This window comes from Excalfactoria chinensis, chromosome 5 (assembly GCF_039878825.1).
Source record: "Excalfactoria chinensis isolate bCotChi1 chromosome 5, bCotChi1.hap2, whole genome shotgun sequence".
NCBI classification, from domain to species: Eukaryota; Metazoa; Chordata; class Aves; order Galliformes; family Phasianidae; genus Excalfactoria; species Excalfactoria chinensis.
In genome coordinates this window covers 41,132,905-41,145,927 of record NC_092829.1, presented here as the reverse complement: position 1 = coordinate 41,145,927, position 13,023 = coordinate 41,132,905, and the positions used below count along the sequence as shown (strand labels likewise).

The following is a 13,023-nucleotide window of genomic DNA, read 5'->3' as shown; positions in this document are numbered from 1 at the left end:
TGCCCCGCAAAACATGCCCACATCAGACACTGTAGGGGGAATAGCAAACACCCCCACCCCATAGGCCAAATTCCCACCCACAGCAAAGCACCCAACACCTCAAATAGGGGTCCAACCCCTGGGCTCTGGCAGCACTTTTCCTGTGGTAGATGAAATAAAAACATCACCACACAGCTTAGTCTCACAAAGAATTACAAATCTATAACATTACCACAAACTCTACTATTCAAGAGCTCCCATGGCCTTTTTCTTCCCATTAAATAAGCCCCAGAATCACTTGCACAGGTAGGCAATTATTAAATTCACCTGCATCTGTAGTGATTCCTGCTATGATCTGCAGGGTGTAGAGCTTTATTACAATTCCATCTGCCTTCACATTGTTGAGGATTTTCAGTTAAGCCTCACCAAGATTTTAGGGTATGTTTGTACTGCATCATGGGGCACAGTTCAGCCATGCCAGAGGAAGCATTTGGCTAAAGCTTTCTGGTGAAGGATTTTCTTCTCAGTCAATTGCTTCATGATTGTTCACCGTTTCACTGCCAAATTACTGTGCAGAACTCATTTGATAAGACTGAGCATGCATAAGCGCTCCTGTCAAAACAGCTAGAGGGCCTGAAAAGGGACACACTTAATGTTTTCCTCTGTGCTCTGGGACAGCGTGTGCAACATTAATGCTGTGAACAATCAAAGCAAAATACTCACTAGTGAAACTGTTAATATTTTTCACATAAAATAGAACCATCAGAGTAAATTTGCACCACATGGCTGTGGCATTTCTGGTGTGATCCTGGGAGCCCTGAAATTGGATTTGCTGTACCTTGCACCAGATGGGTCCTCAGAGTCTGCACTGAACAAGAAGTGTTACATCCATCACTTCCTTTTGGCCTGACTGACAAAGACAAAACCTGGACCCATACTCTCCCTTATAAACCCCACACAGGAAAGCATGGAAAACAAATCATGCAAGCACCACCATATTGAAATGCTATTTTCCATAGCCCTCTAGTGCCTGTTCTGGTAACCTATTCAGAAGGCAAGATATCTGCTCGATCTGTGCTGGTTACAACTGCTATGTTTGTGCTGCTCATGCAGACAAACCTGAGCTACTCAGAAAACCCTAACGAAGCAGCTGTGGGCTTCATTTCTCCTTTGCAAAAAGCAAACCTCCTTTTAGAGTGTCTGCATTTATAGTAATTTCTTACGACATTTTCTAGTGTTTGCAACACTTAACATTTTTCATCACAGCAATAAAACCGTCCTAAGAGATCTTCTAAAGTAATGTGAACTCAATCATAAGCAAGGGTAACGAAACCAGCAAAGCACAATACACTGCACTTGTAGTGCTAGGATAGTGAAATCAGAAGGATCCAGTTGTGTTCCTCCAGTCCTTACAGTCCAGTAACACAACCCAGAGAGCTTAATGTTTGGGGTGCACAAAAATCGCATCAAATGTATTTTTATGACAATCCTGAGAGATGTGTGAATGTGATATCAGCGCTGTTTAGAATTGGTAAAGGGAAACAAAGAGGTTGTGCTGAAGCAACAGACCTTGCTTGGTGCCCTCAGATCAGCAGATTGCCATTTACTCTAGGGAATGACTCCTTCTTCAAATCCTTCACCTTTGGTTAACTGCTGAGCTGCTCCTCCCAATGACATGGGAACCCACCAGTGTGAAATGCAAAAACCCATTTTTCAGTGTCCACAAAACTCACATTTTATGCCTTCCTGTATCTCACAACATATTTTCAGCAGTTCTATAAGCTTATGATTAGAAAGGTTATTACATACCATAAGAGCCATCTGATATATTTATTAACCTCCATTAAAATGGAAATTGAGAGAGCAGTCATATTCATATCATTGTAATTAATACAACATTTCTACAGCCATAACCACATAAATCAGACATCAATGAATGGCTGTTAGCATCGCAAGATACTTGCCCTTAAGCCCATGAAATATAGATAGAGAAGAAGCAGGAAGCTTTAAAACAAATGAGCTACAAAAAAAGAAATCAAACGTGAATCTTTATCTCCAGGCATAAATTTCAACACAGCTGCATGTGATTAATGATAGAAAAAAAGACTGCTTTTACCCACATGCATTTTCCAGTGCAAAGTTCCTTAGCAAAAATATTTGATGCCATAGCTGGGTAGAGCAGGAGTTCCTCATTCACAGATCACACACTGCATCTGTTTAGAGCCCAAAAATATGCACTAAGCACGTTTACTCATTTTATATTTTGAAAAACAGACCTACTGCTAAACCAGGTTCCTAATTGCAAGTTTAATCAAATGGGTCTCTGGGGAAGTTAGAAAAAGCATCAACAGCTCCTGGGAGCTTATGGAGATTGGAGTCCTCTTGTGGCAAAAGGTAGAGGCAAATTGTCAGCAAATGATGACTGCTGAAAGCTGGGGCCCTGCATGGGAGGCTGCATGAATCACAAGTGCAGGGAATATCAGCTTTGCAAAGACTTCCATGTCACACTGCAGAGCATAAAAGCAGCAGTGTGAAGGTTTCACAGCTGGCAGTGGGCAAGCATCAAAAGGAGCAGAATGCCACCTTGTTTTGATACTGCAGGCTGTGCGTCTGTTTACTTATCAACTCCTGTCTGTTACTGTGTGTTCCCTGCTGAGATGATGTTTTTGGCAGTTTTTTTCCCCCCTCTGTCAGCAAAGGTAATTTTTTCCTGAGTGTTTCAACAGTGAGAAATTTTCTTCTGGCTAATATATTCACTGTGCAGTGTTGTAGAGCTGCTCCTGTCCTTCTTCCTGACAGTCTGTTGCTGAGTTGGGTGAATAACGCAGTTCTATGATCTTGTTAAGATCTAGATGCTTTATATTCCATCTTTTCTACTGCCTTGTTTTCCTACCTTCAGCAGTCCCTAGAGTTCAGCTTAGGAGGCCTTACACATGAATTATGGATATTGGTCACGTGAGCACTGTGGTCCTGTCTGGAGCAATATTAGAGAAGACAGAGTAAGTAAATAATCTAACATTCTTTCTTTACCCACACGCTGTGGTCAGAAAATTTGGTCATCTGGTATGGGATTTCACCCAATGGGCTAAGATTTCAGAAGGCTCACAAGCCATTCACTGCTCTGCTGGTCCAGTGAAAGAGGGTTTCAGGAACCAATTTCCAGCGATAGACTGAAGTAAAGGCTTTGGAGGCAGTTTTGAAGACCTGTCTGTAGCAAAATAAAAGATAACAAATGTTCTCACATGCTTTCTGTTCTCTGTATGACCTCATATACCTGGATAGGTAGGTATACACCACTTGAGGTGTAGCTGTGACTACCTGAGGTCTTCACTTCTTATTGCTCACATGATATCTCCTCAAATCAAGCACCACAAACTTATTTTGTTTTCCACTAAGTGTCAAAGATCACAAATTAATCTGAGTACCTCCATTATGGCCTTGGTGTTAGAAAAAATAAATCAAAAAGAGCTTGCTAACCATCAATTTGCTTCTGGAGGCCTGGGTAGAAACTAACTGCAGCCTGACAGGCTGAGCTGATTTGGTGAGCAAGGTTCCTTCTGTAGTTAGCAGCAGGCAGGAAAGCAGCTGGGACATCCAGGATGTGACAAACTGTCCAGTGAAATCTGGGCTAGATTTCAAAGCCCTTGATAAATACGACATGAAACCAAATTGCTATTCAAAAACATTCCAATAGCTCTTGCTCTTGGTAATGTTTCAAACTAATTGCTAAGCAAATCATCTGATACAAAGCGATATATCCTTGGAGGATATAGCTAAAATATCCACATATTTGTAAACACCTACATACACACAAATATACACGTAGATGGACTCTGCATGGCTGGATCTTATTGGAATACCCTCACCATTATGGATAGCTGAAGTGTTTCTGGATGATAACAGATTTCTGCAGCAGCTAGTGGGAAATGTCCAAAGTCAAGCTTTTAAAACTTCCAGTTTTTTAATTTGCTTTTCTGTCTGCACCAGATAAACTTTGGAACAGATGCTGACAAGCTTAATCTGACTGAACTGAATGCTGTTGTCAAACAGGAAGCATTACAGGGAGGAAAAACATAAACACATCTCTTTATAAAAGATACAGGCACACAGGTCTTCACATCGGCAAGTAACAATCTCCCTCTGGCTTTTTACTGACTGAGAAGCACTCTCTCCATAGATACAAGTGGATGTTGGCAGACAGACACAGCTTTATCCTGCTCTGTTCATTACTAAATCCTCAGCAGAGAGGAGCATTTTGATTTGCTGATAACCGAATCTAATGCCTGACATCTACCATATGCTACTGATCTGGAAGTCACGAAGACAATCACCAATCTGATCTATGGGTAGCACTGCAATAACACTGTGTCATTTTCCAAAGTTTGTGTCTGCTTCTAAACATTACAGAAAGTGTTTGTTCTCATACTCGACCCCCTTCATTTTGCCTGACTCTTGACCCATTTTCACAGCCAACTCATCTTTAATAAATCATGGAATCTCCCTTCACCTCTTACTTGCTCTGTTCTCTGAAATCCATTTTTGTGTACATCTGTGATGAAGTAAAACATCTTCTTAACTGTTACACTTAATTTTAAGAGTTCTTTTCTATTGCTGGTGCCTTCCATGAACAGGACAACTAGACTTGCCACAGAGCCTTAAATGATATCAGGAAATGAAAGAGTATGACAATATTTTCTGCTGCTGTTGAAGGAAAGCTGATGTACTGCTTTGTCTGCACTGAGAGCTACTAATATTTTTTCCTTCTTTTGCTGTAGACAGGGAGACCGGTCCAGTGTTTCTGTTATAAATTAATTGTAGAAGTAAAATGCAGAAGAGTAAAGCCTCAAAGAAAGTTCTTCTTCCCCTTAACTGATCTAACAGTATCAAAGCGTATGCTCTGAATTGCAGACCAAGAATAAAACATGTGAAGGTTTGCTTCAGAACAAAATTTCTGTCTCTTTTATGCTATAGAGAATTCAATTTGATCCCACAGCTACTGACTAGGTCCGTGCTATTGAAGTCCAAATGCAAAGGCAGTCTTGCAGAAGATTACTAGATTTAGCTACTATTTTAGTCATGAAACTGTGGAATAATAGCCTGGGAAGTATGAGGTCACTGTAGATATTTACTCCATCACTTCACAGGTAAAATAATTCATGTCCTAGCTGTTTTCAGACCTAAAGACTTTAGTTGTCCAACTGGTATTTATAACATCTCCTCCACTCACAGTGAAATTGGGCCTGCTGTGTGCATGGCTTTCTCACTCTACCAGTACATTAGCAAGGAAGAAAAGATCTGCAGGGCTAAGCTGTTGGTATTGAGGATGCAATATCCACACAATTTGCATTTCAGAGGGTTGGCTTTGGAGAAGCTCTGATACTGTACTATCAAGTTAGAATCCATCAGCAGCTACAGTGAATTAGGTATGCTCCTAGAGTATATCTCCCCATACTATTTCACTGACAGGGAATCCAGATTTGTGTACTCTGAGGCTGATCGTGCTGTGAATCAAAGAGCAGTAAATAAAGATGATCAGGAGATTTACCTTAAAATCACATCACTGATCTGTCTAAAAAACAGAGAGATGTATGTGAGATGTTAGCAGGGTGCTGACTGAAGGGATAGTGATGGAAAAATATACAGCTGACTCTAAATAGGCAGATTTTAGAATAACCTCACCTTATCCATTGACTGTTAATCGTTCCCTAGCTTTGCACAGCCAAGCACATTGCTTAGTCTTTCTATCACACACTCCCTTGATTACCCTGTGGGAAGGATCAGAGTCCTCATTCCTAGTTCATGTCTCAGGGATGACAATAGTGGTAGGACACCAATGGAGGCAGAACCTATATCCCGGGTTCCCTATTCCCAGACTCCTCCTGAGTATCTACTGAGAACAAGCTTAGAAATGGGGCAATAGCTGCTCTCTTCAATCAGTCACTGCACTAAGGCAGTTTTATGCTTCAGTTTGGAAGATGAATTAAGCTTTTAATTTCATGATAGTGAAACAAGGATTAAAAGTGGGACTGACTGCTCTGGATATTTTTCTATAACAGCCTATTTTTCATGACAAACATACCATAGATTTGAACAAGTGTTCTTTGTGGTTATGAAGAGCTTGAAATTATAATAAATATACAAAGAAATGAAATGTGTTACTTTAAAGTGTTACTACTTCTTTTTATAACTGCACGACTCAGGAATAGAGGAGTAATGTTGGTCACGCAAATCCAAGTGAAACCACAGCTCAAGACCATCAATGATTTATGCTACCCAGAACAAGAGACCTCCTGGGACTCTGTGACATGCAGTTAGTTCTTATCCCACTTCCCAGTAGATCCTCACATACAATACAGAGAGCAGAAAAAAAGGAAAAAAAAAAAAAAAGGAAAAAAATATTTTCCTTAACTGATCTCAAGAGGAAATAAATAATTGCCCTTAAACATGAGCTAACTTTGCAGTATCTTGCAAAAGTATCTTAAGCAGCCCTTGGCCAAAGGATTACATGGAATTTTCTAAGAAAAGTAGAAACCAAATAAAACTTGCTGGGCATGGTGCCACATTAAAATCCTAAAACTCAGCCCATTTTCATCAGAACTGTGCCAAGCATTTTAGCCAGCTTGTGGTTTTGCAGTAAAACTCTCTGTTCCTCAAAACTCCATCAAAATTTCTTGTGAAACCAGACAAAACCAGCCAGAAGGCTATTAGGAGGCCCATAGACAGGACTATGAGATCACCATCAGCTAAGGATTTGGGGAATATTCTATATTTCTTTTCTTCACCTGAGAAGGCTGTGTGGAAGTTGGACCACTGGATTATGTCAAATGGCTTTGCAAATTTTAGAGATACTCAGGTAGAACAGTTTTCTCTCCTTCTGAATATGTGCCGCTTCTTATAAATCCACTCATAAATGTACACAGTGTATTTGCGAGCAGATGTTGCTTTTCACAGAATTATGGAGCTATCATCTGTGATGAATACTAAATAGTTTCAAAAAGCCTATTTTGCAAGCTAGTACAAAGTATAGAGCCCGAAAGAAAGAGGGGGGCCTGGTGAAGAAAGTAAGATCCTCATCAGACCTGGTCCCGCTGCTGAGCTCTGCTACTGAATTTCTCTGTGCAAAATGTTATTGGCTCATAGCTGTTCACACGCAAAATGGAGCTTTTCCCAAATATATTTTTCTTACATTTCAAATTCTTGACATCAGTGGGTTCTTACCCACCACATCTAGAACTGTAATTAGTCCTATTCTGATAAAAAATAACATTTTGTTTCAGTAATGCATGTTGTCACTTGTAGAGAGAAATACAGTCACTGACTTGTTCTTCTCTGTCACTTTTTGTGGGTTTATTAGATTTTTTTCTTATAGAAAACCAAGGTATTTCTAAAAGTACCAGTGTGTTTTTAGAATGGAAGATATTTTCTCAAATTAAAGGATCTGTAAAGTAGTAATGCTGTGCCTAGAGAAATGAAAAATCAGTCAGAAAAGAAGCCTCTGTTTCTGCATTCAACCTGTTGACTGCCTAGGGAAAAGGAATAGACCAACAAACATAAAAACAAATAAACCATCACCAAAGGTCTTTCTGTGCCTTTTTTAACAAGAGAGACTGGAAGATGTATCCTGCATAAGGTAATGCCGAAAAGATAATGCCAAGAACTGGTGGTAATTTCTGTTTCCTGTCCTTTTTAACAGAAAGAAAAGCTTGCTTGGTATGGGAATTGGGTGCCTGTTAGGGGGAGGCTGGGGGTGGAAATGCAGGGAAGCACTGGCTGGGGAGGGAACAGACTCAGTTCTTACCCAAAGCACAGGTAAATGACATTAGCTTCAGAAGACACAAAGGATTAGATATCCGGTAGTTGCTTGGCAGACTCTTAGGTCTTGTAAAAGGAAATTCTGTTTTGTTAATGCAAAAAGGGACCTTTCTAAACACAGAGAGTATAAGTAGGCATTTGCAAGCTTGTCTGTGGAGATTTTAGTTATACTGGTCTAAGTAAATGAGCTGTGTTAGACCAGAGTGGACATTCTGGTATTAGCAGAAAATTGCATTTTGCTGGGATAGCTAAATGAATTCAAGCAGCAACACAAACCAAAAGGGGCAAGCCTTGACTTCAGACACAGAGTGCCCCCTTGGGAAGTAGTTCTGGTTTAATTACGGAGGTTGAAAGTGCCTTCTTTTCCCTTTCTCTTACAACTATCCCAACTTGATAAGCCATGTTTGAAGAGAGATGGAATTGATTGCTCTGCTATATAATATTCCCCTTTACCTGAACAGATGCCAACTCATCTGACAAGTACTGCAATTGCAATGCCAGTAAACATTAACCATCTCACTACTCAAGAAACCGCACAAGAAATTCAAAGGACTAAGGGACAAGGACATGCAGAAACATTTCCCAGAATAACAAGCTTGAAAAGCTGCAGGCATGCACAGGGCAAATGTTTAAATATATTTAACCTGTAAGGAATTGGGGAAGTGGAGTTCTGGAAGACATGGAGATGGGCCCGGCTTTCAAATCTTACAAAAATAATGCTCTTGTTAACATGATCCTCTCTTGTTTCTAGTCCTGATGGAGAAAAAAATAAAATAAAATAAAATAAAAATTTTTTTGAAATCACCGAAGTAGGCATTAGTAATTGCTCTGTATGAATTCTGTGCTTTTGGAGGAATTGTATGAGAAGTTTCCTCCGAGGATTTCAGAGAATAATTGGTGCCAGTTTTTTTGTTTTAGCATATTGTGATGGAAAAAGCAAAATTGCAAATCGCCTCTGCAAAAGCAGGCCCATACAAAAGGCATACTACCAACTAGGACTGAATGTAGCTGTCCGCTACCCCTGTTTTTCCAGAGCCACCACAAGTCTCAACAGGTTCACCAAAAGGAGGGCAGTTAGTAACTCCATTTCAGGATGGCAGAAACAGTTACCACTGAAGGATACAAAGACTGCTCGCATTAACAAGCGCGACTGTTTTCTGCTATAGATGCTGCAGCCCTGCTTTCCCAGCTGTGCATCGCCAACATGGTGACAACAAAGCCAGCAGTGCTTGCACATTCATAACAGCATTTTAAAACTCATACTGCTTAGACTAAGCTGAATAGGCTCAGCTCTCTGCATATCAGGCCTTGTGAAATGCATATGAGGTTGGACAAAAACCAGTGCAAACAGGACAGTCCTTTCAGCATCTTCTTCAGTAGAAATGGTTGTGCTGAAAACAATTTCAGGATCAGCCATGCTGATTTAGAAATGCTTGTTATGGAAACATGCTATGGAAACACCTCACTGTAGCCTTCATGTTGGGCAGATGTGAGCATCTCAACTCCTGTGAGCGCTCGTGTAACTTTAACAAAGTACATAGAACCAGCCACAAAGCAAAATAACTACTCAAAGTGAAAGTCTTAGCTCAGCAAAAATTTGCTTACAGAAGTAAATCTCATCGTCAACAAAACTCCTCAGAGGAACATGGCTGCTCCCTGCAGTAGCTGTTTGACAGGCACCACACACACACTCATTTAGTGACTACACGTTCCTACCCACAGTGCCGCTTTTTGGCACGTATTTCCAAACAGGAAAACAAATCTTTAACAGAAGGAGAAAATGCGGTGGAAGGATGTAAGGTGGAATGATACAAAGATGGTAACAGATATTCAAAAGGTTATTTAAAAGGAAAAACTCACCGATATGGATGCCTTCCCATGGAAACGCTGAGGCAATCTCCAGCAGGGAGCAACCTCTAAGAAATGCTACCTTAGTGATGGTCAGCCCTTAAATGAGGTCTAGAGGAGGTGGAGTCAAGCTCCACCCCTTCTGGGAGCACAGCTAAATTACGCTCACCTGTGCTCCCACAGCTGACACAACACTTGCCTCAGCTGATTAATCAGAGGTTCAGGCTGTGATTACCTATTTCCCATACAAAGGGCAAACCAGAGACAGATGAAGTTTACTAAAAAGTCATCTAACATACAAGTGCAAGTGAATTTGCAGAGAAAATCGAGCACTCTCATGGTATTTCATGCCTATTGATCCCATAAAGGCAGACATAGTGACTGTTCTTGAATTGACTTAAGAGTCCGGCTACCACAAGGTGTGCAAGACCAGCTAAGAAAAAACAACTCAGCTACTCACTGAGTGCTCTGTGAAAATCTAGGAACACTAGATGGAAAAGGCCTTGTAAGACAGCCCACATTTTCTCCGAGTGTTCAGAATCACACGTGCATTTAAGTCTTCTCTCTTTTTCACACTCCATTTCTAGTGATAAATGCTTTTGTTTTAGATGGATGAAAGCTGAAACAGGTGGTTTTTTTTACTCACAGTGCCATTCTGATAACCCTGAGCTAAAGGCTGAAATCCCTGACAGATCAGTGGCTGCAGTACAAAATAAAAAGATATATATATATGTATATATATATAATAATTAAAAAAAGAAAGAGTAAATAAAAGTCAGAAAAAGTGGGGAATATGGGTGAACCAACTCTTACTGATTTTATTTCAATGGATAACGATGCATGAGGATATGTTATCTCCAAGCTAATCTGCCAAAGGAATGATTAAATAGCAACATTCCAGCACTGAGACCTGCAACGCTCATCTGCTAGAGTATCTTAATGCATGACCATGCATCTTTTAAGCAGGATGTCACTGTGTATACATTATTAAGTTATTACAAATGGAGTTTTCTAGGTTATTTTCATTGTAGCAACAGTAGCAAAGTTTCTTTCTTATATATTCCTATGAGTCTGCTATTATCTCTACCATCAGAAGTACTTGCAGCTACTGTGTGATTTAACTGTGGAAGAGGAAGCTATGAGAAACATTTCAGTTTTCACTTATTTGAAAAGTTCAGTGGCTTCTATCTAATGCATAGATGATCATTTTAGAGAATTTAGAACTATTTTTACATTCTTTCCCCAAGACTTTGAAAGTCCTTTTGAATGATGAACCTTGCCCAGCACTGTAAGACAGCTTCCAGTGGGGTGGTACCCATCTGGTAATGAAATTTTCTACACTGTATTTTGTGTCATGGCCATGTCTGTTGGCAGGAGAGGTTACTCCAAGATGTTGCGTCTTAAGTTATAGGCAAGGTAAACCAACCCAGCAGAGACCATTCAATTGGAAACAGAGGAAAAAGGACCACAAAGAGTCAAGAACTTGCTAAATATGTACCAGCTCAGTAGTTGACATATCAACTAAACTTTTTCTTCCTTTTTTCACCAAAGACTCTCATTACCCTCTTTAAAGTGCATGGATTTGGTCACCCAGTCCACTATACTGCCTCAGACAGCAGCAGATATTTCAGTGCCAATGATAGGTAATACTAATAAATAACACCAAAGCAATCAGACACAGAGTGTGTACCAAGTCACTGAGGTCTGTGTGGGAATACCTGAAGTCTGCTAACAGGCTCACCAGGGACAACCTCCTTACAAAAAGATGGCTTCCTTAGAAAGTGAGGTCTTTCCATACAGAAAGTCCCAGCTCTTCCTCTCTTCCTTAGGAATAGGCCTGAAGACCTAAATTTTGCAAAAAAAGATTGTGCAAAAATGATGATGGTGATGGTATATAACATGTTGAGCTGACAGGTACGAATTGAAGAGCAAGGCTGATGCATTCCCATTCCTTTAAGATATGTTTAAAAAACAAACAAAAGAAAAAAAAAACACAAAACAAACAAACAAAAAAAGCATTTCCAAAACCATGAACCTCTTTCTACCTCCTCTCAAGAATCAGTTAGTTTTGTTACAGATCATAATATGATTTCACTGAGAAATAACACAGAATTGGCAATTTCCAGATGTTCATCCTGTGACACAAAAATCCCCAGGTCTTTAGTCCTTGTGTAGCCTCTTGGATCTCTGCCTCCCGATTGCTTTTAACCATCTTCAGGCTTCTACTTCATGAATTTGCTATTAAGACCCCGTTTCCTTTGCTTGTACAAAACCTGTACCTTTCCTGGCTCTTCAGTGACACCTTCTGGGACAAGAAATTAGCAAGGCGATCTTGGGTTTCCTGCAGCTGTTTCTACCTATGCAGAGAAGCCAAGGCAGATATCTAGGAGTTAGTTCCCAAGAAACAGTGAGCATAGAAGAAGCATTTCACCAAGTGCACCGCTCTGCAAGTATGCAGCATCCTGAAACACAGGATCTCTCCAGAGACTGAGCAGGCGATGAGCCCCAGATGGCCACAGATCTGTAAGATTTCACTTTTCCCAGCACATCTTCATTACTTGAAATTGGTGACTTGGGGGGAAGGTGTCACAGTTGAAGAGCTAGATCTTCCCAGTAAGAACAACATAGATTAAAGTGGAAGTTCATGTTAAAATATTTAATACTTAGTGAGAGTAACCTCAGCTTTTTTTGACAGCAAGTTTTAGATGAAGCTGTGGTGTGGACCCAGAGGTGCAATACTTGCATTTCCCTACAACAAAATGTACTGTAAAGAGCTGTACAACTGCTCCTCCAGTGCAACCCTGGCTGCAGAACACAGGGGCAAACAGGGAGGCTGTCCCTAACTTCAGAGAAAAAACACCTCTCCATCTATACTCAGGGGAAGTGTGCTGGGAAGATGAGCACTGTGTTCCAGGCAGAGTATTTACTCACTGAATGTGCTCAATCTTAGATCTTACCAAAGAGTATCTTGAGCATTCATGCATGTACGCTCAGGTGTTTTTCCTGTTCTAATTTTCCTATGTGTATTACTGTATCTCAAGTAAATTTACCTTTGGTCATACTGTGTGCCATCAGTGACATACATGGTACATTGGGGCATTTTCAGTCTGTCTGTCCTGCATAATTTATTGATGTATAACACAGTATCAAAAAAGGAACCCTGGGTGTCAGTTCTTCATGCCTTGTGCAGCTACTGAATGTTTTGCAAAAATAACACATAGTGGATAAAAAAAATAATAATAAAAAAATCAAATATTTAAGTTTGCACTCTAAGTTGGCACACAGCTTGTTTCTAGCTGACCTGAACTAAAAAGTAAGCAAAGAGAAAGGCATCCTTTCCATCCAGGATATCAAGCAGTAATGCAATGCTGACACAGATACTGC

The 13,023-nt window shown here is 40.3% G+C and overlaps 1 protein-coding gene across 1 annotated transcript in view; it reads right to left on the bottom strand.

Annotated features, from left to right (window-relative positions):
• OSBPL5 (oxysterol binding protein like 5) overlaps positions 1–13,023 on the bottom strand; it is a 154,585-nt gene that overhangs the window by 123,991 nt on the left and 17,571 nt on the right. The window lies entirely within an intron of this gene.